The following is a 25,332-nucleotide window of genomic DNA, read 5'->3' as shown; positions in this document are numbered from 1 at the left end:
GCAAAGTTAAGACTGAAAGAAGACCATAGATCCATTGACAGTTCAGTTCAGACAAGAACAGGAGTGGAGGAATCCTCCAGCAGTAGATGCTTGTTGCAGCTGAGAAAGATTCTGTCGCCCCAGGGAATTCAGGGGCAGCAACAGTTCAATGAATCTAAAACACGTGGAAATTGTGACAGTTGCAAGTAAGCTCAGGAATGCTGGGAATGCAGTCTTGAGAAGAGATTGAACTTCCAGAACACAAACAGGCATGCTGCAGTCTGAGCCAGAGCTGCTTTGAGGGATTTCTGAGGCTAGAACTTTTCACAGTGAACAACTGGAATTTTTAATGGGAGTTTTAATGAGAATTGTGATCCACAATACCACAAAGTCCGGCGAAGAAATCCATAGGATCTGTCTTGACCACATCTGATATTTGATGTGCACTTTGGAGTTTCAGCCACAGGTTGTTGTTTGTTAAGCCATGCATCTCTCATGTTAATTCTGATTCTTACATTATAAATTATGTTTACATATATGGTAGATTATTTCATTATTCTTTGTAAAGTTTTGTCTTTGTTTGTTTAAAACCATGGAATGGCATTGCTTTATTCTTTAAGATTTAGAGTAGAATATCCTTTATTGTCATGTGTACTCAAGTACAGAAGTATAGAGTACAGTGAAAAGTTTTACAATGGTGCCTCTTATGGTGCTATCTTTAGGTATAAGTACAAAGGTACACATCTTAGATGCAAAAGAGAAGTACAAAGGAAAAAAGTAGTTGTATTACTTCACAGAAAAAAGGCACAGTTAAAAGGATAGACACTACAGTCAGCTAAACAAATTACAAATAAACATTACATTGCAGTAGCTCAGTGCAGGGGTCTCCACATGTGAGCTGACCTGTCTCACCACACATCAGTCCAGCTCCGCTCCAAGCTTCCAGTCTGCTCCGCACTGTCTCTCAGCTGCTCCAAGGTAAGTTTTCTCCAGACCTGCTTCCCTTCACTGGCCTAAGGCCAGGACTGCTCCCCCACAGCTCCAGGATTTGCCTCTGGGGCCCACAAGCTCCTCCGATCCCTGTGGGTAAGTCAAAGTCATTAATGGATAAAAAAGAAGGAAGGAGGCAAAATGAGAAAAAAAGAGTATCTGATATTTCTAAACAAAGAAAATTACTGGTCAATACCCAACTTTGGGATCTGAACTGACATCATAACATACATTTGGTAGCCTTACCTGGGACTCTAAAAATGTGCAAATTTTACATACACCAAAGATCATCTTCAAAAGTTCTATGAAAGAGTTTAAAATCATACAGATTGAGATCAAAGTTTGATACCAGGAACACTCTGGGTGATGGGATCCCTGCCTCCTGCAATTTGCTGATGCTGTAATGCTTGATCTTTCTCAGTTCTTCACCTTCATTGAATTTTCTCCGTCGCTTTCTCATTGAATAAAGATTATTATTGATTTTAGATTGAATGAAATAGAATTGTTTCCCCAGTTGTTTAATCACTTGGGCGAGTTTTAAATCATTTTCTGTGAATCGACAATCAAAGACAATAATGAAGAAATCATATTGTTGAAACTCCATTTCCATTACGTATTCATTGGCTGATAATTTTGTCGTTTCAACTCCTGGCAGGTCCCACAAACAAATTTGAGATAAATAGGGATATTTGTATCCAGTTGTCTCTTTTGTAGTTTCTGTGTTACCGACTTCAGCTGCTCCCTCATCATCACCTTTAAGCCATCTCATCGCATTGATGAAGGTGGATTTCCCAGACCCTGTTTCTCCCATCACTGCAATGTTCAGCTCTGAATTGTCCAGATCATGTAACTTCTTCTGTATCAATCTACCCATGTCATATGCATTATTCAATGTCCTGATCTCTGTTGGACTGGAGGAAGTAGCGTTTGAAGTTTGAGTGACCTGACCTCTGAAAGAAAACATTTTACAGCAGATGAAAGACACAGACACGTAGACAGGACATGCAACAATCTCAAGATGTCTATAAGTACTACAAAGCTAAGGAACTACTTGTGAAAGGGAAGCATTAGCATTATGTAGCCAAATATGATACCTAATTTGTTCACCGTTGGTTCAAACAATAAACAATGAAGTAAATTATAAGCTTGCTGGAAAATAACATCCTTTCCCTTAATTAACAGGCCCCTTTGATCTGAATCCTGAAGTTCTACAGCAAAGGGCAATGATTTTCTGTCCCTCCAAACAGTAGAATTGCCTCCCGAGTCCAAATCTCAATTCTCCACTTCCTGTCTGTGTACCACCATTTAGTTTCCTCTAAACTGACCATCCTAACTGAGTGGGTGCCAACTGGCTGCTGCTTGAATGGTGTCCTTGCAGTGGAGAGGTTGATGAGAAAGGATTAGGGTGAAGGTCAACAAGAGGACACTGGTCTTTGAGGCTATTCCAGGGGTCTATGATTATACTACTCTATGATATACTACTTTAGAGGTGACTTGCGACTGCACCCGTTCTTGTAAGGAGTGATCTAGACTGAAGAACCCTGTATGACTGAGTTTGTATGGAGGTTCATTGTATAATGGTGAACTGCATGTGGACTGGGCTGTAACAGTGTAATTGTAATAGAGTGAGGGGTTGGTTAGTTTAGGAGAAAGTGAGAACTACAGATGCTGGAGATCAGAGTCAAAAGGTGTGGCACTGGAAAAGCACAGCTGGTCAGGCAGCATCTGAGAAGCAGGAGAGTCGATGTTTCAGGCATACGTCCTTCATCAGGAATGAGACTTCTGGGCCAAGGGCTGAGAGATAAATGTGAGGGCGGGTGAGGCTGGGGGGAAGGTAACTGAGAATGCGATAGGCAGATGAAGGTGTGGTTGAAGGTGATAGCTCAGAGAGGAGATTGGAACAAAGAAGGAAGATGGACAGGTAGGACTGTTCAAGAGGGCGCTGCCAAGTTGGAAGGTTGAGACTGGTGTAAGGTTGGGGGCGGGGAAATGGGGAAACTGGTGAAATCCATATTGAACCCATGTGGTTGGAGGGTCCCAAGGCAGAAGATGAGGTGTTCTTCATCCCAGGCAGCGGGTGATTAGGGTTTGGCGATTGAAGAGGCCCAGCACCTGCATGCCCTTGGCGGAGGGGGAGTTAAAGTGTTCAGCCACAGGGTGGTGGGGTTGGTTAGTGTGTGTGTCCCAGAGATGTTCTCTGAAACGGTCCACAAGTTTGGCATCTTGTCTCCCCAATGTAAAGGATACCACATCGGGAACAGCAGACGCAGTAGATGACACAATGGTTTGTATGTGTATTCACCTCTTTGAGGTGTGATGATGCTCCTCCTTTAACAAGGTTATTCTGTCCTTGGTTCTATTTTGAGAGCGGGTGTAAAGACATGGTGCCAAAATGACTCAACTGGCTACTTTAGTAATGGCTAACAGATGCTGTCTAATTCAACAATCAGAAAACACCTTCAGGTTTTTTAAAAATTCTTGTACAATGAAAGAGGAGTGGCTAATTCTCCCAGTTCAGGGTTTTTTTCCAGTTTTGGGTTAGTTTTTAACTGGGAACCCAAAGACACAGTCCCATGCTGATCCCCTCTCCCTCTGACATCTCTCTCCTGTAACAACCTGTGTTTGAATCGACCTTTTTGTGAAGGGGTACATTTATGGGAGATCGTAGGATATTGGAACAGCTCTTTGTTAAGTTGGGTTTTTTGTGTCAGTTGGATTTCAAATAGCTTTGTTATTCTAAATTCGGTTTTCTTTTGTTTGTATGTAAATAAATCCTGCCTTCTTTCAAACTGAGTGAATTGACTAGCTGCGTCACTCCTGGAACATCCACTACACGTCTGCCTAAAACAATTAGAAAAGTTAGGGTCTGCGCTACCTTCTTAAAATGTTTTGAGGGGGTATGGGCTGGTCCATAACAGTGGACACTTGTGTGCAACTAATGGTTTATATGAAAGTGGTATAGATGTGTACTGATCTGTGTTTTCATTATTCTGGTATATCCTGATCCTGGCCCAATTCCTTTGTTCTTTCATTGTTAGCTTTGAGTGCTTCTCACACAGAACTGCAAAGAATTCATTCATTTTTGGACAGAAAATGTTTGCCGTAGTTTGAGTACAGGATGAAGTTGGTGGGTTGCTCCAATAGCACTGAGCACTTGCAGTGGTGGAAGTTCAGAGAATATATTCCAGATTGTTTCCCAGAATGAAGGGGTTGTCTTGTGACGAAATGTTGAACAGGCTGGACCTATAATCATAGGATGATACCCATGTGTGTCAAAACAAAGAGCCAAAACAAAAATCACCAACACTGAATCAATTCTACAGCACCAGTGGGTTTGTTTACACTGTAAATCCATGTTTGTCCATTTTAGTAATGATGCTCCTGCTGATAATGAAAGAAGAACATTACAGAAAAGGGGCTGGGAATGCTATCATTGAGGAACACAGGCGTTTCAAACCACAGAAATGTTGAGCTGAATGTTCATATCCTATACTGGATGATTCGATGATTAAGGGACTCAGCAAGTGTGTGTGAAAGTGCGTGCTCTCCTTTCAAATTCACAGTCCTCAATCCCTCTTGTTATTACAACTAGACACACCCTGTCACTAAACACTGATCCATAGATCCTCTTCCCAGAAGAGGATGAGGAATATTTTGAGTATTATTCACTAAATTGGAATCTTTCAGAGTAGAATTCCTGTAACATTCAGAATTAGAGCTCTTTACTATAGCAACTATATCATTGACTTACCCATCCCACATTGATTCAGCATTCAACAGTCTCTGTACATCCAAGGCATGGTTCTCTAGCTCTTTCCTTTTCTTCTCTGCAATCTCTGACTTTAGGTTTGGGAGTGCCAATATGAACACACATTTCTTTTTGTTTGGGAGACAATTTTCTAGAGCTTTGCTGAACAAATTAAAATCATACTAATTCAAATCAAAGCTTGATATCAGGTACACTCGGGGTGATGGGATCCCTGCATCTTGCAAGGGGCTGACACAGTCATGCCTCATCTTCTCCAGTTCTTCGTCTTCATTAAAATTCCTCCCTCCTTTGTTCAACGAATCAAGATCATCATCAATCAGAGAATCGACAGGCTGAGATAATAATGAAGAAATCAAATCTTTTAAATTTCATTTCCCTCACGTATTTGTTTCGCAGGAATTCATCTGATCCAATTCCTGGCAGATCCCAGAGAATAACATGAAGTAGTCTTGGATGTGTGTATCCGATTGGCTCCATTGTGGTTTCGATCATCCCAGTTTTGGCTGCTCCCTTATTGATGAAGGTGGATTTCCCTGCGCCAGATTTTCCTGTCACTGCAATGTTCAGCTCTGTGTTGCTCAGATCATTTATCTTCTTCTGCAGCAGTGGAACTGACTCCAGCCCACCCATTTCAGAATGAGACTTCAGTTTGTTGAACTCATCTTGAAGAATAAAGAGTCTGAAGACTGACTCAACCGATTTCTGAAAGTGAACATTTTACATGATATTTGACAAAAAGAAAATACATTTAACAGAAAACATTGTCACACTTCCTTGAAATCTCCACACACACTTAACACCTAATGAATTATTTTTGGAGGTTTAGGGCTGTTGGTATGTTATTGCTAGTGACGATTCATTTATGCACAGAAAAGTCTCATACCAAGCAATGAGAGGAATAATGAGTTAACATGTCTATGGCATTTCCTAATCAAACTGTTCAGTTATTACTTACCTCTAGAGCAGGTGGGACTTAAACCCATGTCTCCTGGCTCCCAGGTAGGGACACTACCACTGGAACATAAGAGCTCTTGTACTTTGTCTTCAGTTTTCACAGCTAAGGAAGAGCACCTGTTCTTCTTCAAGATTGTTACAGTTCGCTCACACTTACCAAGGCTAAGTTGCTTCTCATCACTCACCGTGTGTACGTCATCATGTTGTCTCATCTCAGACTAACTAAGCTCTATAAACTGTGTTTTCCTCCACTAGTATTTCTAAACTCAGCCACAGTAATGGGCTTGATAATTTGCCAAGAGAAAGTGAGGACTGCAGATGCTGGAGATCAGAGCTGAAAATGTGTTGCTGGAAAAGCGCAGCAGGTCAGGCAGCATCCAAGAAACAGGAGAATCGATGTTTCGGGCATAAGCCCTTCTTCAGGAATGAGGAAAGTGTGTCCAGCAGGCTAAGATAAAAGGTAGGGAGGAGGGACTTGGGGGAGGGGCGTTGGAAATGCGATAGGTGGAAGGAGGTTAAGGTGAGGGTGAAAGGCCGGAGTGGGGTGGGGGCGGAGAGGTCAGGAAGAAGATTGCAGGTTAGGTGCTGAGTTCGAGGGATTTGACTGAGACAAGGTGGGGGGAGGGGAAATGAGGAAACTGGAGAAATCTAAGTTCATCCCTTGTGGTTGGAGGGTTCTTGTGGTTGATAATTTGCCAGGTGGGTACAGCTCAAACTGAGGCTGCTTCCATTGTGCTGTAGAGGTGAAGAAGAGGGGAGGTAAACAGAGGTACTGGAGCTGGAGAATTGCCAGTACATGCTCATTACGAGTGATGCCACCCAATAAGGGGCATGTGTCACAAACAGGCTGTGCTGGAACAGGAGGCAACTCAAGAGACACAATCCAAGGAGTTTCTTGATGAACCTGGAACCTGCTCCTCCCAGCCTCCTTCTGTGTCTCTCATTGCTTTCCCCGTCTGACTGCCCAGTGATTCCAGAGAACCCTCCTCAGAAAGGGGGGAGGGGCCAGAGGCTCAAAGCTCCTCCCATGATGTCACTTCTTTGTTTTTGGTTGTGTTTGGTTTTCTACTGTTAGAGGGAGAGTAGAGAGTGTGAGTGGCAGGACTTTATTCACCATCAGATAAAGTACAAGACTGCAGATGACACCAAAATTGGAGGTGTAGTGGACAACAAAGAGGGTTACCTCAGACTACAGCGGGATCTTGATCAAATGGGCCAGTGGACTGAGGACTGGCAGATGAAATTTAATTTAATAAATGTGAGGTGCTGCATTTGGGAAAGCAAATCTTAGCAGGACTTATACACTTAATAGTAAGGTCCTAGGGAGTGTTGCTGAATAAAGAGACCTCAGAGTGCAGGTTGATATTGTGGCTGGGAGGTCATATTGTGGCTGTACAGGACATTGGTTAGGCCACTGTTGGAATATTGTGTGCAATTCTGGTCTCCTTCCTATCAAAAGGATTTTGTGAAATTTGAAAGGGTTCAGAAAAGATTTACAAGGATGTTGTCAGGGTTGGAGGATTTGAGCTATAGGGAGAGGTTGAACAAGCTAGGGCTGTTTTCCCTGGAGCATTGGAGGCTGAGGGGTGACCTCATGAAGGTTTATAAAATCATGAGGGGCATGGATAGGATAAATAGATAAAGTCTTTTCCCTGTGGTGGGGGAGCCCAGAATTAGATGACATAGGTTTAGGGAGAGAGGGGAAAGATTTAAAAGGGACCTAAGGGGCAACTGTTTCATGCAGAGGGTAGTACCTGTATGGAATGAGCTGCCAGAGGAAGTGGTGGAGGCTAGTACAATTGAAAAATTTAAAAGGTGTCTGGATGAGTATATGAATAGGAAGGGTTTGGAGGGATATGGGCCAGTGCTGGCAAATGGGACTCGATTAGATTAGGATATCTGGTCAGCAATGATGAGTTTGACTGAAGGTCTGTTTCTGTCTGTATATCTCTATGACTCTATGATTGGTGTAAGGAATCATTCTTAATCAGAGTGAGATCAAAGCCGAGAAACTAGAAAATACATCCTGGTACTTTTTACATTTTCACCCAGTCAGAGAATGAGGGAAGGAGTGGGATGTGAAGATTCTTATGTTTCTCCCTCAATACTTCACAAAAGTAGCTCCTGACATGGAATGCAGAGAGAGAGAGAGAAAGTGGAGTGGATATGGCAAGTGTGAGGTTAGATTTTAATGTGAAAATAGTGTTGTCTGAATGGCAAATAATATTTTAAAAACATAAATCAGTCAACAACCTGAACAATGTTGGAGATACCACATAAATTGTGAATTATCACAAGTTGCTACAGATTATCATCACTCTGCTATTAGCTTCATGAATACTGTATCTTGCACTTTACCTACCGTTGAATGTCTCAAAGTTGCTACAATTAGGCATTAATTGTAAATGAATAAAACTCAGGAAATGTCTGACTTAACCAGATACTAACTCTGTATTGATCATTCATGGTACTGGATAACCTAACTACGCATAAGAAGGAAAGCAAAACTAAATCAAGGAGAACCTTAACATAAAAAGCAATGGAGAAATAATAAAACTCAAAATGGAGAAATTGTTGGATTTAAGTATAAAAAGGACAAAGCTTGAGGGACAATGGAAAGTAAGATGCAGGTTAACGAAGACACATCCCTTAAAATGATGTAATATTACGTGCCATGCACACATCTAGCTAGAGCGGTCTGGCAAAAGAGCTCAAGTCTATTCTCATGCCTGGAGGTCTGTAACAGTCTCTGTCAATAAAGAGTTCTGGTGAAAAAACTCAAAGATTCAAGCAGCTTGGCTTTTGGGTGGTTAGACGAATCACAGAGAACCTCACAACTCCAGCATGCAACAAAACATGGTTAACAAATTATAAAACAGTAATAACAGAAGTGATCCACAGGACTTACAAAAAAAAACAAAAACAAGAAGACTGACCAGAGTGTTAGCATGGACAAACTGGGCCGAAGGGTCTGTTTCTGACCTGTACCTATGCCCCTATGACAGTATGGGACCAGAAATTGAATACTGAGACATAGGTTCAGAATCTGGTCAGCAGTGAGCAAAGGCCTTCAGCAGGTAAGAAGCAGGAACCAATGAGCCATGGTTCCAGGGCTTGAGGCATGGAATCCTCCCTACCATTCTCGTAAATATTCCCAGTTCTGAAGGGCTCTCAACAGGCCAAGGATTGGGGAAACTTGCAAGCTAGTTGTGATTTAACATGACAGAAAACTATTCAGATTGTTCAATAAATGGAGTTAAAGAAGCAAAATTAGGTATTTGCATGCGATGAAGGCCTATGGGAGAAACAGTGTCAGACTATTCAGTTAGTTGTTAGTGTGCTAAAATGTAAACTCACTAGAACAGGGTAAAGAAAGGATGGAATATCACTTTGTAAAGTCTCTAGTGCCACACAAATGAGCCACACAATGGGCAGAAAGTGCAGGAAGTGATGGCACATTGCCACAATGGTGGAACAATTAGGTACAGTAATCTGCCCAGGTAAATGGAGGTTTGCTAGTTACATGAACGTGTCCAGCGCAGAGGGAGCAACATCAGTGAGGTAGACCCATTGGCGAAAGATGGCACCTGAGGATTGGCAACTTTGTCATTAGTGTGCCCGGGGTGGATGGTGGCGAAGATGTATCAGTTCAATGGTGAAAGGTGGTGTCTGAGGATTGATAACTTTGATGTTAGTTGGGTCTGACGAGGCAGTGGTGGCTCTGTGCCTCGTCAGAATTTGTATGTAGATGGACTTCTCTTTAAACTATGTTTTTTTTCTTTTACCTCTTATTCCTAAACTATCAGAATGGTGCCAAACTATGGTGACAAATAAAAGCTCTTCACTGTATTTTATTGTAAAATACACATTACAATAAATCATTCATTCATATTGTATTCAGGTTTGGTTGCAGTCCTCAAAGAAAATGTTTCTACCTAAATCCACTTGTATTTAATTCAGTTAAATGGATCGACCCAATGGTATCAGTGGACAGGAGCCTAATAAAGCTAATGACATGCTTATGTAATGGGATACCAACAGGAGATTAACAATTACCCCAAGTCAAAGAATAGAGACACCAACCACAATCAGAACTCCCTTCAGACATTGTTGTTCAAGTAGGTTATCTTTCAGAATTCTACTCACTCTGGAAATCTTTCAATGACCAATGTCAAACAGATTGGAAGGCAAGGTGGAATTCCAGATTCATGACTCCATGAAAAAGGAACTGGTCAAACAGAGCAGATCAGAGTCTTACATGATGCAGGCCAAATACTAAACAAAATCAAAGAAAAAAATTTTTCAGACATATAGCGCAAGTCGGCAGGGTCATGGGTGAGCCACTAAAAACTAAAGTTATCAGAAAAATACCATCATCTAGGAAGTCAAAAATCACACAACACCATGTTATAGTCCAACAGGTTTATTTAAAACACAAGCTTTCGGAGCCTTAATCCTTCTTCAAGGTTACGCTGCTTGCTGTAGAGTTGGTGTACGAGATGATTGAGGAGTTTGGGGAAAGTGTGATCTATGTTTTTTGTCGACTTGAGTAGGATCGTGATCTGTAGTCCTTTTTGGGCTCTTTTCTGCTTTCTTGTATTTCTGTAGAAACTTGATGTCTGTGCTGATATGCACAATCTTTTTGAGATCCTCTCCACTTTGAGCTGGCAGTTGATGATAGCCATGATGTGGAGGTGGGGCCAGTGTTGGACTCAGGTGGACAAAGTCAAAGATCACATGACACCATGTTATAGTCCAACAGATTTATTTGAAAACACAAGCTTTCAGAGTCTCGCTCTTTCTTCAGGTGTCAATGAGGAGGATATATTAGACACAGAATTTATAAGTAAAATATCAAAAGTTCATACAACTGATGCAAATGTAACGAACAAACCTAGATGGCTGTTAAGTCTTTAATAAGTTAGAATGGAGGCACATCTTTCAACTAATATGTAGATCACAGAATTTCTTTTAAGCCACTGCCCCAAGATAATTTAAGGTTTTATCAGTGTAAAACAGGAGACATCTCATATCAGACAATGCATTTTTGGTGTAAGGCCTTGTTCAGAGTCTGTCTGTGTCCTCACCTGGAGTCAGACTGGCTTTACTTGCAAAGTACAATTTTGTAAAATGCCACATTGATGGACTGTCTACAGATTGTGTGCTTTTTGAACAAAACAGAATATATCTGCAAATACAAATTCACCCCACAGATTTGTGTGTGTGTGTTTGTGTGAGGGAGGGGGGAGGCGAGAAAGAGAGTGTGTGCGTGTGCACGTACGTGTGCGAGTGTGAGAGGGGGTGTGTGTGTGTGTGTGTAGTGCCGTGGGCTCACCTGTTGTGTGACATTAACCCAAGGTCCCAGTTGAGGTCATCCTCATGGGCACCCAACTTGGCTATAAGTCTCTGCTCGGCCACTTTGCGTTGTTGCCTGTCCCGAAGTCTGCCTTGGAGGATGGTCACCTGAAGGTCCGAGGTCGAATGTTCCGGACCACAGAAATGTTTTCTGACTGGGGCATCCGTTCATGATGGGGACACCTTCCACTATGTATGTAGCAGGTACTCATGTGACTCAGCCAATGTTGTCTATCTCATGCGCTGCATGCAAGGATGCTGTGAGGCATGGTACATTGTTGAATCCAAGCAGAGCCTACTGCAATGAATGAATGGATACTGCAGAACAAATCAACAGACAGGAGTGTTCCCTCCCAGTTGGAGAATACTTCAGTGGTCCGGGACAATCGACCTTAGACCTTCGGGTGACTGTCCTCTAAGGTGGACTTCGAGATAGGCAACAACAAAAAGTGTAAGATAAATACTGGATTAGTGGTGCTGGAAGAGCACAGCAGTTCAGGCAGCATCCAACGAGCAGCGAAATCAACGTTTCGGGCAAAAGCCCTTCATCAGGAATAAAGGCAGTGAGCCTGAAGCATGGAGAGATAAGCTGGTGGGGGTGGGGAGAGAGTAGCATAGAGTACAATGGGTGAGTGGGGGAGGAGATGAAGGTGATAGGTCAAGGAGGAGAGGGTGGAGTGGATAGGTGGAAAAGAAGATAGGCAGGTCGGACAAGTCAAGGAGACAGTAACTGAGCTGGAAGTTTGAAACTAGGATGAGGTGGGGGAAGGGGAAATGAGGAAGCTGTTGAAGTCCACATTGATGCCCTGGGGTTGAAGTGTTCCGAGGCGGAAGATGAGGCGTTCTTCTTCCAGGCGTCTGGTGGTGAGGGAGCGGCGGTGAAGGAGGCCCAGGACCTCCATGTCCTCGGCAGAGTGGGAGGGGGAGTTGAAATGTTGGGCCACGGGGCGGTTTGGTTGATTGGTGCGGGTGTCTCGGAGATGTTCCCTAAAGCGCTCTGCTAGGAGACGCCCAGTCTCCCCAATGTAGAGGAGACCACATCGGGAGCAACGGATACAATAAATGATATTGGTGGATGTGCAGGTGAAACTTTGATGGATGTGGAAGGCTCCTTTAGGGCCTTGGATAGAGGTGAGGGAGGAGGTGTGGGCACAGGTTTTACAGTTCCTGCGGTGGCAGGGGAAAGTGCCAGAATGGGAGGGTGGGTCGTAGGGGGGTGTGGACCTGACCAGGTAGTCACGGAGGGAACGGTCTTTGCGGAAGGCGGAAAGGGGTGGGGAGGGAAATATATCCCTGGTGGTGGGGTCTTTTTGGAGGTGGCGGAAATGTCGGTGGATGATTTGGTTGATGCGAAGGTTTGTAGGGTGGAAGGTGAGCACCAGGGGCGTTCTGTCCTTGTTATGGTTGGAGGGGTGGGGTCTGAGGGCGGATGTGCGGGATGTGGACGAGATGCGTTGGAGGGCATCTTTAACCACGTGGGAAGGGAAATTGCGGTCTCTAAAGAAGGAGGCCATCTGGTGTGTCCTATGGTGGAACTGGTCCTCCTGGGAGCAGATACGGCGGAGGCGGAGAAATTGGGAATACGGGATGGCATTTTTGCAAGAGATAGGGTGTAATCCAGGTAGCTATGGGAGTCAGTGGGTTTGTAAAAAAAGTGGCCAAGCAAAGGCTGATAGCCAGCTCTGGTACCAATGAGGATGGCCTCAACCAGGACCATTGGATCATGTCACAGTACAGATGACCCCATTGCACTATACACACGCACAGACAGACGCACACACACAGACAGACACACAGACATTCCCACACACACACTCCTACACACAGACTCCTACAGATCCATACATTCACACAGACCCTCTCTCATATGCTCACACAAACACTTCCACACTCACACACGCACGCTGTCACAGACTTATACCCCTTTACACTCACACACATAACACACTCTCTCACAGACACCCATAATCTCCCCCAATGCCTCCCCCCCTCCTCCCCACCCCACACACACACATGCACACTTACACATATAAGTTTGTGGGGTGAATCTATACTTGCAGAATTGCATTTTACTTTGCTCAAAAACTGCATGAATCCATGTAAGATTTCATAAATCTGTTTTTAAGATTAGAATCAGTCTGCCCATTATGGCACAGACAGTCTCACACAGGGCAGCTCACACCTTCAATACATTATCTAGGCCGACATGACACCAATTGTTAAAGTAATGTGACTTTTAAAAAACTTCTGCGATCTACATATGAAAGAACTGAAACCAACATGGTCATTCTAACAGATGGGAAATTTAACAAATAATCCAGGTCTTTTTGAATATATAATTTCTGTTACATCACTCTGTAAATGTTTGCTATAAATTCTGTGCATAACAATCTTACACTCCACAACCACCTGATGAAGGAGCAGCGCTCCGATAACTAGTGCTTCCAATTAAACCTATTGGACTATAACCTGGTGTTGTTTGATTTTTAAATGTATGAAGAGAGGGAGAGTGTGTGTCAGACTAAGGACCTGTGTGAGTTTGTGTTTGTGTGAGAGAGTGTGTGTATGTATTTGTGAGAGCGTATAATTGATGGGGTCACTTGTAGTGTGACATGAACCCAAGATTCCGGTTGACGCTGTCCCCATGGGTACGGATCTTGGCTATCAGTCTCTGCTCAGCAACTCTGCATTAGCGCATATTTCAAAGTCTGCTTTGGAGGATGGTCACCTGAAGATCCGGGCTGAATATCTTTGACTGCTGAAGTGTTCTGTTACCACTGTTCTGTTAACATCCCTGTTTGGTGATTGTAGCGTAGTGCCCATTTATTTAGGAATGCTGCAGAACTTTAACAATTCCTTGGAATGGTGAAGCAAGTTGGAAAGTTCCTATTGCTTTGGAAGAAGTAAATGAACATTGAGACAGCTACTGAGACAAGATCAACAAAGGTGCTGGAAGCTTAAGTTCAAGAAAAGTGAATAATTTATAATATCTTCATAAATCTTACCACATCAGGATCCACACTTCCCCGCAACGAAGGTAGCTGATGCAGTGAATACTTGTGGTATTGTGTGATTTGTGGTATTTTTATTTCAAATAAAGAAAGAGACCAAATATTAACAATATACTACAAACCAACAGTACACTAATCCCATTACAAAATATGAAAAAGTATCTTTCCAATATATTTTATTTCCCATCAAAATTTACTCTTGAAGCTAATTGTATTGTAATTTGACAGAAATAAAATGCTTACATTAAAGACAGACTGATTTTCATTATAACCAATTCTACACAAGTCCATTTTGCTCACAGCATTAGCTTTCTTACTAAAATAAAGCTTTCTTTCATGTTTATTCTTGACAAACCATCTACTGTAATGTTTTATTTTCCTGTAACTTGAATGATTTTACAGTTGTATTGTTGGAGCATTAAAGACATAAATTTATTATCACAGAATCTTCAAAAGAACACACTCTGAGGAACTGTTGGATATATAAACAGCTGTACTTTCATCATTGCTTAACATTTCTATTCCTGGAAAAATTAGGTTTGCCCAGGTCAAAATAAGAGATAAAAAACAACATGTGGGTACAAGGAAGTATATGGCACAAAGTGCTCAGCGTGGACTGTATGCTATAAGGCAGAACTGAAGACACATTTAAATTGTATCTGATAAAGCACAGTATAATCCAAGATGATAACTAAGCCACTGAAAGCATTCTGTTAATGTCCTGTAACAGCACACCCAATAATAATGTAAGACAGGCCACATCCACATTGAGCAGTTCACTTCAATTTATACACAACATTATGAAACTGTGTAATCACAGCCTGACAACTGAGTAAGAACTTAATCCAGCCATATTATATATCCCAAAGTGTAATTATAATGAGTCTTAATTAGATCTGTTACTTTTGATCTGTATCCTTGTACATGTTTCTCAGGGAGTAATCTGATTATTTGAAGGTAATAGAAAAGGTATTACAATATTGGCATGGGTTTTCTGACGACCAGTCATACTTCCAGTGGAAGTTGTGCATGAGAACCCTGTGCAACCCCCATCATGCTGATTCCAAAGGAATTGCCTGGAAAATGGAACTTTCTGCAGCACAATTTCATTAAACCTGGAATCCTTGAAACTTTCCATTTAAATCAGACATTTTGGAGGGTTCCAGTGAATTTAAATAAAATATTCAGCAAAATTTACACAAATTAGCACATGGTCTAACTCCTGAATAGCTATTCAACAGGTCCCATACTTACCTCGTACAGTCCCTTCTGCGTGTCTGCGTGTTTACAACACCCCAGAGCCTTGGTCACTACCCCCACCACCTGCCCCAGCTCTCCTCCACCTCTGCCCCTGCTGCACTGAACCCATCATGATTCCCACCTCTGCGACCAAAACCAACCCAGCCTGACCTAACACCGCGCTGAACTGGACCTGACTGAAACCCCCCACACTGAGACTGAACTCCTCTGGACTTCCACATTCCAAGGTATCTGACTTCTCCTAATCAACCCAACCTACCCTAAAGCATTGCAACACTTCCCTTGCCACCTTGCACCCTGGTGCTTTACTGGTTTTGCACTCTTCCCATTTGGCACCTTACCCAGTTGGCACTTTACCTACTTGGAAACCTACTCTCTACTCATCCAACATCCCAGCGGTGTCAGCGTAAGCCATACACAGCCAGCACCCTACTTCGCTAACACTATTAACCTCGTACACTGCCTTCTACTTATCTGACACCCTAGCTGGCACCCTAACCTCTCCACAGCTGGCCCTCATCCCAAGTGGCACCATACTTACCTGGCACCCTATCCACCTGGCACCTTACTTACCTAGTACCTTACCACTCTACTTATTCAGCACCATAACATCACACAAGTGCTTAACCATTGACAGCAGCAGCCAAATGGTTGTCAGGGCTCTTAGATTTCAGGATATAGCAGGTGACCTGGTTTAGAAAGGAGTCACGGTTTGCCTTCATTGACAGTTCTGCACAGCAAGAGAACTGCCAGAGTAGAAGTACAGGTCTGCCTTTCCAACAGAGACTGGTTTGGAATCTCCTGTCCAAAATGTGGAGCTCTCTTCTTTTGGTAAAAGAAAGATACAGTGTGGAATCTGTGTAAGATATTCACTGCTGGGAAACTCCGGCCTGTTGCAGTGTCTATACTCAGGCAAACATGTAACTTTAAGAAAGTGAAGTGATGATATCCATGTGACAGCACAGCATGTGATATTCTTGACTAATGATACCTGTTCCGGCTTGTACAAATGCTACAATACTCTAAAATCCATTGGGACATTCAGCTAATTTATCACTGAACATCTCAGAACACTGATATAAGACGAGGGAGTGGAAGTAAGGCCACTTGGCCCAACGAGTCCACTTTGCCATTTAATCATGGCTGATCAGCATTTCAAATTCACAAGGCAGAGCTCAGACCTTCCTGATGTTTGTGATAAAGGTGAAATATGTGGAGTTGTTTTGTGAGTAAAGCTTTTGATATTTATTCTCAGGGAGAACCTTTTCTCAACTTTTATGTCACTAACATTATACCCAGAGGAAACAACAGATGGGTGGGAAGGTGAATGAGTGAGTCATTCGTTTAGTTACAGGGGGAGGTGCTCGGAGAGAGGGTTACGTTGCAAGAGAGTGGCGATGGTGGTGGGCAATGTCAAGCCAGGTTGGGATGTTGTGGTAACAGAGATAGTTGGGTCAGGTCATAATTGCAGGGGGTGGGGTGGGGGTGGGGGGGGAAGGTGGGGAGTAGGTAAATGAGGGTGGTCACATAGAGTTTAATTTAGATAAATGTGAGGGGCTGCATTTTGATCATGCAAACCAGGGCACGACTTATACACTTAATGGAAAGATCCTGGGGAGTGTTGCCGAACAAAGAGACCTTGGGGTGCAGGTTTGTAGTTCCTAGAAAGTGGAGTCGCAGATAGAGAGGGTAGTGAAGATGGCTTTTAGTACACTTACCTTTATTGGTCGAGTAAAGGTGTAGGAAGGTCATCTGCAACTGTACAGGACACAAAAAAAACATACATAAGGTCTAGGACAATGGGAACTTGATATATATAAGGGAAGTAGGAAAGGACTTAAACAAGGAATTAGAAGGGCCAGAAGGCGTCGTGAAAAGTTGTTGGCAAACAGGATTATGGACAATCCCATAGCTTTTTGTATATACATGAAAAGCAAGAGGGTAGCCGGGCAAACGGTTGGCCCACTCAAGGACAAAGGAGGGAAACTATGTCTTGAGCCAGAAGGGATAGTTATGGTCCTAAATGAATACTTTGTGTTTGTATTCACCAAAGAAAAGGAATTGGTGGAGGATGTTCTCAGGGAAGCTAGTGTCAAATCGCTAAGCCAAATTGCTAATAAAAATGAAGAAGTGTTGTGCGTCCTAAAAAGTATTAAGGTAAATAAACACCAAGTCCTGATGGGATCTATCCCAGAATATTGAGGGAGACAAGAGAACAAATTACTAGGGCATTGATAGACATCTTTGGCCACAGGTGAAGTCCCAGAAGATTGGAGAATAGCCAGAGTTGTCCTGTTGTTTAAGAAGGGTAACAAGGATAATTCAGGAAATTACAGGCCTGTGAGCCTCACGTCGATGGTAGGAAATTATTCAAAAAGATTCTCAGGGACAATATCTACATACATTTAGAAACAAATGGACTTATTTGTGATATAGATCATAGTTTTGCCAGTGGTGGTTGTACCACACTAACTTGATTTTTTTGAGGAGGTAACGAACATGATTGATGAGGGAAAAGCGGTTGATATTGTCTACATGGACTTCAGTAGAGCCTCTGACAAGGTCCCTCATGGCCGATTGTTTCAAAAGGTGAAGTCACATAGTTTCAGGGATGAGCTGGCAAGATGGATACAAAACTGGCTTAGTCATAGGAGACAGAGGGCAGCGGTGGATAGATGCTTTTTGGAATGGAGAACAGTGACTAGTGGTGTTCCACAGGGACAAGTGCTGGGACCCCTGCTGTTTATAGTCTACATAAATGATTTGGAGGAAACCATGGTTAATTAATAAGCTTGCGAATGATACAAAGATTAATAGCGTTGCGGAGAGTGAGGAGGATTGTCAGAGGATACAGAAGGATATAGACCAGTTAGAGGGATGGGCAGAAAAATGGCAGATGGAGTTTAATCTGGACAAATGTGATGTGATGCATTTTGGAAGGTCAAGTACAGGTGGAAAACATACAGTGAATGGCAGAACCCTTAGGAGTATTGATAGGCAGATATGCAGGTCCAAACATCACTGAAGGTGGCAGCGCAGATGGATAAGGTAGTAAAAAAGGCCCATGGCATGCCTGCCTTCATTGGAAAGGGTACTGAGTGTAAGGATAGGCAAGTTACACACCAGCTTTATTGAACTTTAGTTAGGCCATGCTTGGAATATTGTGTACAGTTCTGGTCACCACACTACCAGATGGATGTGGATACTTAGGAGAAGGTCCAGAAGAAGTTTACCAGGATGTTGCCTGGTATGGGGGATTTTATCTTTGAAGAAAGGTCGGATAGACTGGCTTTGTTTTCATTGGAATGCAGGAGGTTCAGAGGCAAGCTGATAGAAGTTTATAAGACTGTGAATGGCATGGATAGAGTGCAAAATTATGAGGCCTTTTCCCAGGGTGGAGAGGTCAATTACTAGGGGATACAGGTTCAAGGTGTGGAAAGGCAAATTTTAAAAGAGATGTGCAAAACAAGTTTTTCACATAAAGTATAGTGAGTGTTTGGAATGTGCTGCCAGAAGTGGTAGTGGAAGCAAACACAATAGCAGCATAGAGCTATATGGATCCTGTAAGAGAAGACAGTTTATTACAGAAGGTCAAAATGTGTCAGCACAGGTTTGGAGAGCCAAAGGGCATGTTCCTGTGCTGTATTGTTCTTTGTTCTCTGACACTGGTTAGGCCTTTTTGGAATACTGTGTTCAGTTCTGGTTTCACTGCTATAGGAAATATGTTGTGAAATTTCAAAGGATTCAGAAAAAAATTACAAGGATGTTGCCAGTGTTGGAGGGTTTGAGCTATAGAGAGAGGCTGAATAAGCTGGGACTATTTTCCCTGGAGCATCAGAGGCTGCAGGGTGACCTTATAGAAGGTAATGACATCATGAAGGGTGTGGATAGGGTAAACAGCCAACGTTATTCCCCAGGGTCAGGGAGTCCAAAACTAGAGGGCATAGATTTTAGGTGAGAGGGGCAAGTTTAAAAGGAACCTGACTGGTAAGTTTTACATGCACAGCATGGTGCATGTTTGGAATGAGCTGCCAGAGGCAATGGTGGAGGCAGGTACAATTGCAACATTTAAAAGGCACCTAGATGGGTATATGAATAAGAAGAGTTTTGGAGGGATATGGGCCAAATGTGGAATGGGACTAGGTTAAGTTAGGATAATTGGTTGGCATGGACGATTTGGAATGAAATGTCCTTTTCCATGCTGTACATCTTTATGACTCTGCTCAGTTCGACTCCAATTGGTTCACATTCTGAGTTAGTCCAGGTATTGACTCGCATTATATTTTGCAGATAAATATCTGGTCCCAAGTTTCATACCCAAACTTGATGTTTCGTAAAGCGTCTAGGGTAGTATGAATTAACTCATTGAAAGTTTAAATTTTGGGTTATTTCAGTGTTCGTGTGTCTGTATGTGTGTGCCTATGTAGGTCTATTTGTATATCTGTGTGTGTGTTTGTCTTTTGTATATTTGTGCATGTGTCTGTGTGTGTGTGTGTATATGTGTCAGTATGTCTGTATGCCTGTCTGTGTGTCTGCTTGTGTATATATGTGTCTATACAAATGACTGTAGGCCTGTGTGTGGAGGGGATTGGTGGGGAGCAGGAACTGTGCAGGTTCTGATGCACAGCAACTTGTACAGATTTCACTACTTTGGTGACTGAAGATTCGGGCCATTATTATGTGCTCAGTAATGGTGCAGTGATAGCGAACATTAATAATAATAACGATACACCACCATCCCTTCAAGGACAACTACAGCTGGACAACAAATAATCACCTTGCCACGAATCAAATGAAAGGCTAAAAAATCACATTGAAAGTGGATTAATTGTTTCGAATAATTAAAGACACGGAATAGGAAGGATCAAACAGCAGGATATTGCTCTCTCCGTTGCAGGTATTTCCAATGAATTTCTTGTCTGCATACTTACAGGAGAGCAGTCTCTCCTGAGATCAATTTACACATCCTGTTTCATTGCTCGGCATCACTCCCGCTCCCATAAACACAGCCTCAACCTAAACATACTTCCTGCAGTTCGTTCTTATAGCAGTTTCATTTTCATTCCACTGCCTGTAAAACACAGGATAAACTGGAAATTCCTGTTCTGAACACACTCAGAAGTTAACGAGAGAGAGAGCAGCATCGCCGCGGCACTGGCTTCCTCGAAGGGCCGAGCGGCTGCAATGGGAAATAGAACGATGAGAGATGGAGACAATGAAGAAAATCATTCACAACATTTTTAGCTGAGTAGTTTAAACCTATTGAATGCGATTCTCCTTTATTATTTCACTGACTCCCCTCCCCTCCAGTTTATTGTTTGATCCTTGATCCTTACCTGTGCTGCTTCCTTGAAGAAGGAGAGTCGATCAGTGAAGCTCTCCCACTGTCAGCACCTTAATGCAGACTGACTGCTCCTGCTGCTCTTTCTCACACCAGGGATACTGAGCAGCTGGGTACAAAACAGGAGCTGTTATTAGTTAGCAGATTACTGCACTCTGTCCAATGGGAATTATACCCATGAATACTCACTTGTTGCTGGGTAGATTATAGTTTTCTACTTGGTGCTTCGCAAAAATCTATTCAGCTTTATGTTCACAAGAAGTAGAATCAGTGAATCCTGAATATTCTGCATAATGAAGGATTAGTCTGGGAAACTGTACTCCAAGTACAAGGCAGCATGTTTGCTCAGCGGTTAGCACTGTTGCCTCAGCGCCAGGGACCTGGGTTCAACTTGTTATACCCAGACCAAATCCCATCAAAACTTTTCAAGCAGGTAGCCCAGATCCTAACTTTCCTAGTTGTTTTAAGCAAGTGTAAGGTGGGTATTCCAGGAGTGAGGTGGAAGTGGGTACTGCAGATGCTAGAGGTTAGAGTCAAGATCAGAGTGGTGCTGGAAAAGCACAGCAGGTCAGGCAGCATCTGAGAAGCAGGAAAATCAATGTTTCGGACAGGGGCCCTTCATCAAGAGTGATGCAGCTGGTCAAACTACTGAGTTTTAAACAAAATAGAATTTATTTCCAGACTACTAAATGAAACACAAGTAAACGAAAACAAAATTTAGAATAACAACTATTTGAAAACCCGACCGACATGATATCATCCACAACTTAACAAAGAGCTGTTCTGATTCAATGCAACATGCCATAAACACATCCCTTGGTAAAAAGGTAAATTCAAACACAAATTCTTACAGGAGAGATGTTAGCCAGAGAGGGTCAGGGGTCATTGGCTAAAACATGGAACTGTTTTTTCCCAGTAGCTTCTTGGGCTCCCCAGCTAAAACTAAACCAAACTAGAAAGATCTAGTTCCAAATACAGGAGAACCTCAATTATCCAGCATTCAATTATCTGAATATTGGATTATCTGGCAGTATATCGTTCCTCATGTAAGGAGATTTGGAGGCAGTGCAGAGGAGGCTCACCAGGTTGATTCCGGGGATGAGGGGGCTATCCTATGAGGAAGGGATGAACTGCATGAGAACTTAGAAGAATGAGAGGGGATCTTATCGAAACATATAAAGTTAAGAAAGGGATAGATAAGGTAGACGCTGGCAAAGTGTCTCTGCTGACGGGTGAGACTAGGACTAGGGCACATGGCCTCAAGATTGGTGGGAGTATATTTAGGACAGAGCTGAGGAGGAAATACTTTTCTCAGAGAGTAGTGAATCTATGGAATTCTCTGTCCAAGGAAGCAGTAGAGGCAGCTTCATTAAATATACTCAAGCAATGGTTGGATAGGTTTTTGCATGGTGGGAGAATTAAGGGTTATGGGGATAATGCAGGTAGGAGGAGCTGAGATAATGGATAGATCAGCCATGATCTTAATGAATGGCAGAGGTGGCTCGACAGGCAAAATGGCTCACTCCTGCTTCTATTACTATGAAGTGATAGTGGAAGGGATTTTAAAAAAATACATTGGAGATTCAGAAGGTCTCCTCATTCTACAGGGAAAGAATAAACAGGAGTGTCAGATGTCCTGTTCACTCTGGGGAAGATGGACCAGTGTCAAGTACCACGCATGTGAAAATAAACGGCGACTTGGTTATGGGATACTGGCCTCCGTGGAGCTTTTTCAGTTCGGTGTTGGATTAGAAGAGGATTACAATGTTGCAAACAAACAACAACCAAGTCTGAGCATTGGGAGTGCTTCAGAAACCACCAAAGCCTAGTAAAAGATTGTTCAGAAGGGAAAAAAATAGAGTGTGAGAAGAAAGAACTAACTGTGATTCTAAATACAGATTGTAAAACCTTTGATAAATAAGTGAGGGAGAAAATAGATAAGGTGAACCCTGTGATGCAGAATTACTGATATAAACAATGGATTAATGTTACTGCTATAACATTATCAGTACTGTATCAGTAACTGCAGTCAAATACGGTAGTTACTTTTTGCTTCACTGGAATCCCTTTAGATCAATTGAGCTTCACAAACATACATCCATACACATCAACTCTTGTTAACAATACTTTCTTCTAACCAAAACCTCACTCTTATTGCAACTTTTGCTGTATTATGTCTGAACTGTTGTTCATCTTTTATTAGCAAGACTGATTCAGCAAGAAGTTGGGAACCTAAATTGTAGCTCCATTGTCCAGGAGGTTGAGAGTAGTGAGGTCAGAATAAGGTTTCAAGTTCGCAAGAGTGCACTGGCAAGTAGGACGTTGGTTTGAAGTGTGTCTATGTCAAAGCCAGAGGCTTCGGAATAAGGTGGGTGAACTTGCAGCATGGGTTGGTACCTAGGACTTTGATGTTGTGGCCATTTCATGGACATGGATAGAGCAGGAAGAAGAATGGCTGTTGCAGTTTCTGGGGTTTAGAAGTTTCAGTAAGAACAGGGAAGGTGTAAAAGAGGGGGAGGTGTGGCATTGTTGGTCAGAGACAGTATTAAGCAGGCAGTAAGGCCGTTTGAGGACACATATACAGGGGAACCTCGATTATCCGAATGAAATGGGTGGGCACTATTTCATTCAGATAATCAATTATTTGGTTAAATGATTAAATGCCTTTCCTTGAGGGCTTAAAGTCTGCTCCCCATTCAGGAGACTTGTAGCAGCACACAGTGCGTGAGACCCTGCACCTAACACTGCCCACTGCCCCAGACCCCGTCCAACCCTGACCCCAACCCCGTCTCCCAACCCCATCCAATACCGCCCCAACTCCGTCCAGCCCCGCTCCTAACCCCAGCCAACACCGCCTGCCCCGCCCACCCACCCCAACACTGTCCAATCCCGCCCCTGTCCCAACCCCACCTCCTGCCCACCCTTGCCCCCCAACCCCAGCTAACGTCACCCCCAACCCTGTCCAACACCACCCCTCCTCCTGTCCTCTGCCCCACCCTCTCTCCCGGCCAGCCAGACTGTACACCAACAAGACTGCTGGTGCTGCAACTGTCTTTGTGGGGTAAGTCTCCAAGTGCGCGCATACATAAACACACATACACACACACACACACTTATACACACACACACACACACACACACACAACCACAGCCCCACACACAACTTTTTATTGCAACTTTTTGACAGCTTCCACCTCTGCCCTGTACAGGACAATGTTGGAGAGATTGGAAGTGGGGGGAGGGAGTTAGGGTACACCCCTGTGTAGAACTCCAGGAAAAGTGTGGGGAGAGAAGGGTGGGAGGTCAGTTATTTGGAGTCGATGTCTGTTTAATCACTGTAAACAAAAGACGGGATCACTGTTGGAAACACGTCTTTGATGTAATGTTTCTATCGGGACCTCGAGACCTCCTTCGGATAATCGGATTTTCGGATAATTGGTATTCAGATAATCAAGGTTCCTCTGTACTGAGGTAGTATGGGTTGAGGTTAGAAACAGGAAAGGAGAGTTCACACTGTTGAGAGTTTTCTATAGGCCTCTGAATAGTTTCAGAGATGTAGTGGAAAGGATTGGAAAGATGATTCTGGATAGGAGTGATAGTAACAGGGTAGTTGTTATGGGGACTTTAACTTTCCAAATATAGACTGGAAATATTATAGTTCAAGTACTTTAGATGGGTCAGTTTTTGTCCAATGTGCGCAGGAGGGTTTCCTGACACAGAATGTAGACAGGCCAACAAGGGGCGAGACCACATTGGATTTGGTACTGGGTAATGAACCTGGTCAGGTGTTAGATTTGGAGGTAGGTGAGCACTTTGGTGATAGTGACCACAATTCGGTTATGTTTACTTTAGCGATGGAAAGGAATAAGTATATACCTGCAGGACAAGAGTTATAGATGGGTGAAAGGCAATTATGATGCAATTAGGCAAGATTTAGGATGCATAGGATTGGGAAGGAAACTTCAGGGGACGGGCACAATTGAAATGTGGAGCTTATTCAAGATACAGTTACTACGTGTCCTTGATAATTATGTACCTGTCAGGCTGGGAGGAAGTGGTCGAGCGAGAGAGCTGTTGTTTTACTATAAAAGTTGAATCACACGTCAAGAAGAAGAAGGAAGCTTATGTAAAGATGAGAAGTGAAGGCTCAGTTTGGGCACTTGAGAGTTACAAGTTAGCCAGGAAAGACTTAAAAAGAGAGCTAAGAAGAGTCAGGAGGGGACATGAAAAGTCGTTTGCAGGTAGGCTCAAGGAAAACCCAAAGGCTTTCTATAGGTATATCAGGAATAAAAAATGACTACAGTAAGCTGAGGGCCAATTAAGGACAGTAGTGGGAAGTTGTGTGTGGAGTCAGAGGAGATAGGAGAAGCACTAAATGAATATTTTTCATCAGTATTCACACTGGAAAAAGACATTTTTGCCAAGGAGAATACTGAGATTCAGGGTTGAGGCTCACAAAGAGGAGGTGTTAACAATTCTGGAAAGTGTGCAAATAGATAAGTCCCCTAGGCCAGATGGAATTTACCATATGATTCTCTGGGAAGCCAGAGAGGAATTTGCAGAGCCTTTGGCTTTATTCTTTATGTCATCATTGCCGACAGGAACAGTGCCAGAAGACTGGAGGAGAGCAAATGTTGCCCCGTTGTCCAAGAAAGGGAGTAGAGACAATCCTG

The 25,332-nt window shown here is 43.0% G+C and overlaps 1 long non-coding RNA gene across 1 annotated transcript; it reads right to left on the bottom strand.

The window, feature by feature from the left end:
- Positions 1 to 808: 808 nt before the first annotated feature.
- Positions 809 to 20,747, bottom strand: LOC140495650 (uncharacterized). Its single transcript, XR_011964065.1, has 3 exons — positions 20,655 to 20,747; positions 17,037 to 17,076; positions 809 to 1,059 (listed from the first exon to the last, which is right to left on the bottom strand). It is a non-coding gene; the product is annotated as an uncharacterized lncRNA (long non-coding RNA).
- Positions 20,748 to 25,332: the final 4,585 nt, after the last annotated feature.

The sequence above is a fragment of the Chiloscyllium punctatum genome, chromosome 25 (assembly GCF_047496795.1).
Source record: "Chiloscyllium punctatum isolate Juve2018m chromosome 25, sChiPun1.3, whole genome shotgun sequence".
Classification (NCBI taxonomy): Eukaryota; Metazoa; Chordata; class Chondrichthyes; order Orectolobiformes; family Hemiscylliidae; genus Chiloscyllium; species Chiloscyllium punctatum.
The sequence above is the reverse complement of the archived record's forward strand: the minus strand, read 5'-3'. Positions and strand labels throughout refer to the sequence as shown.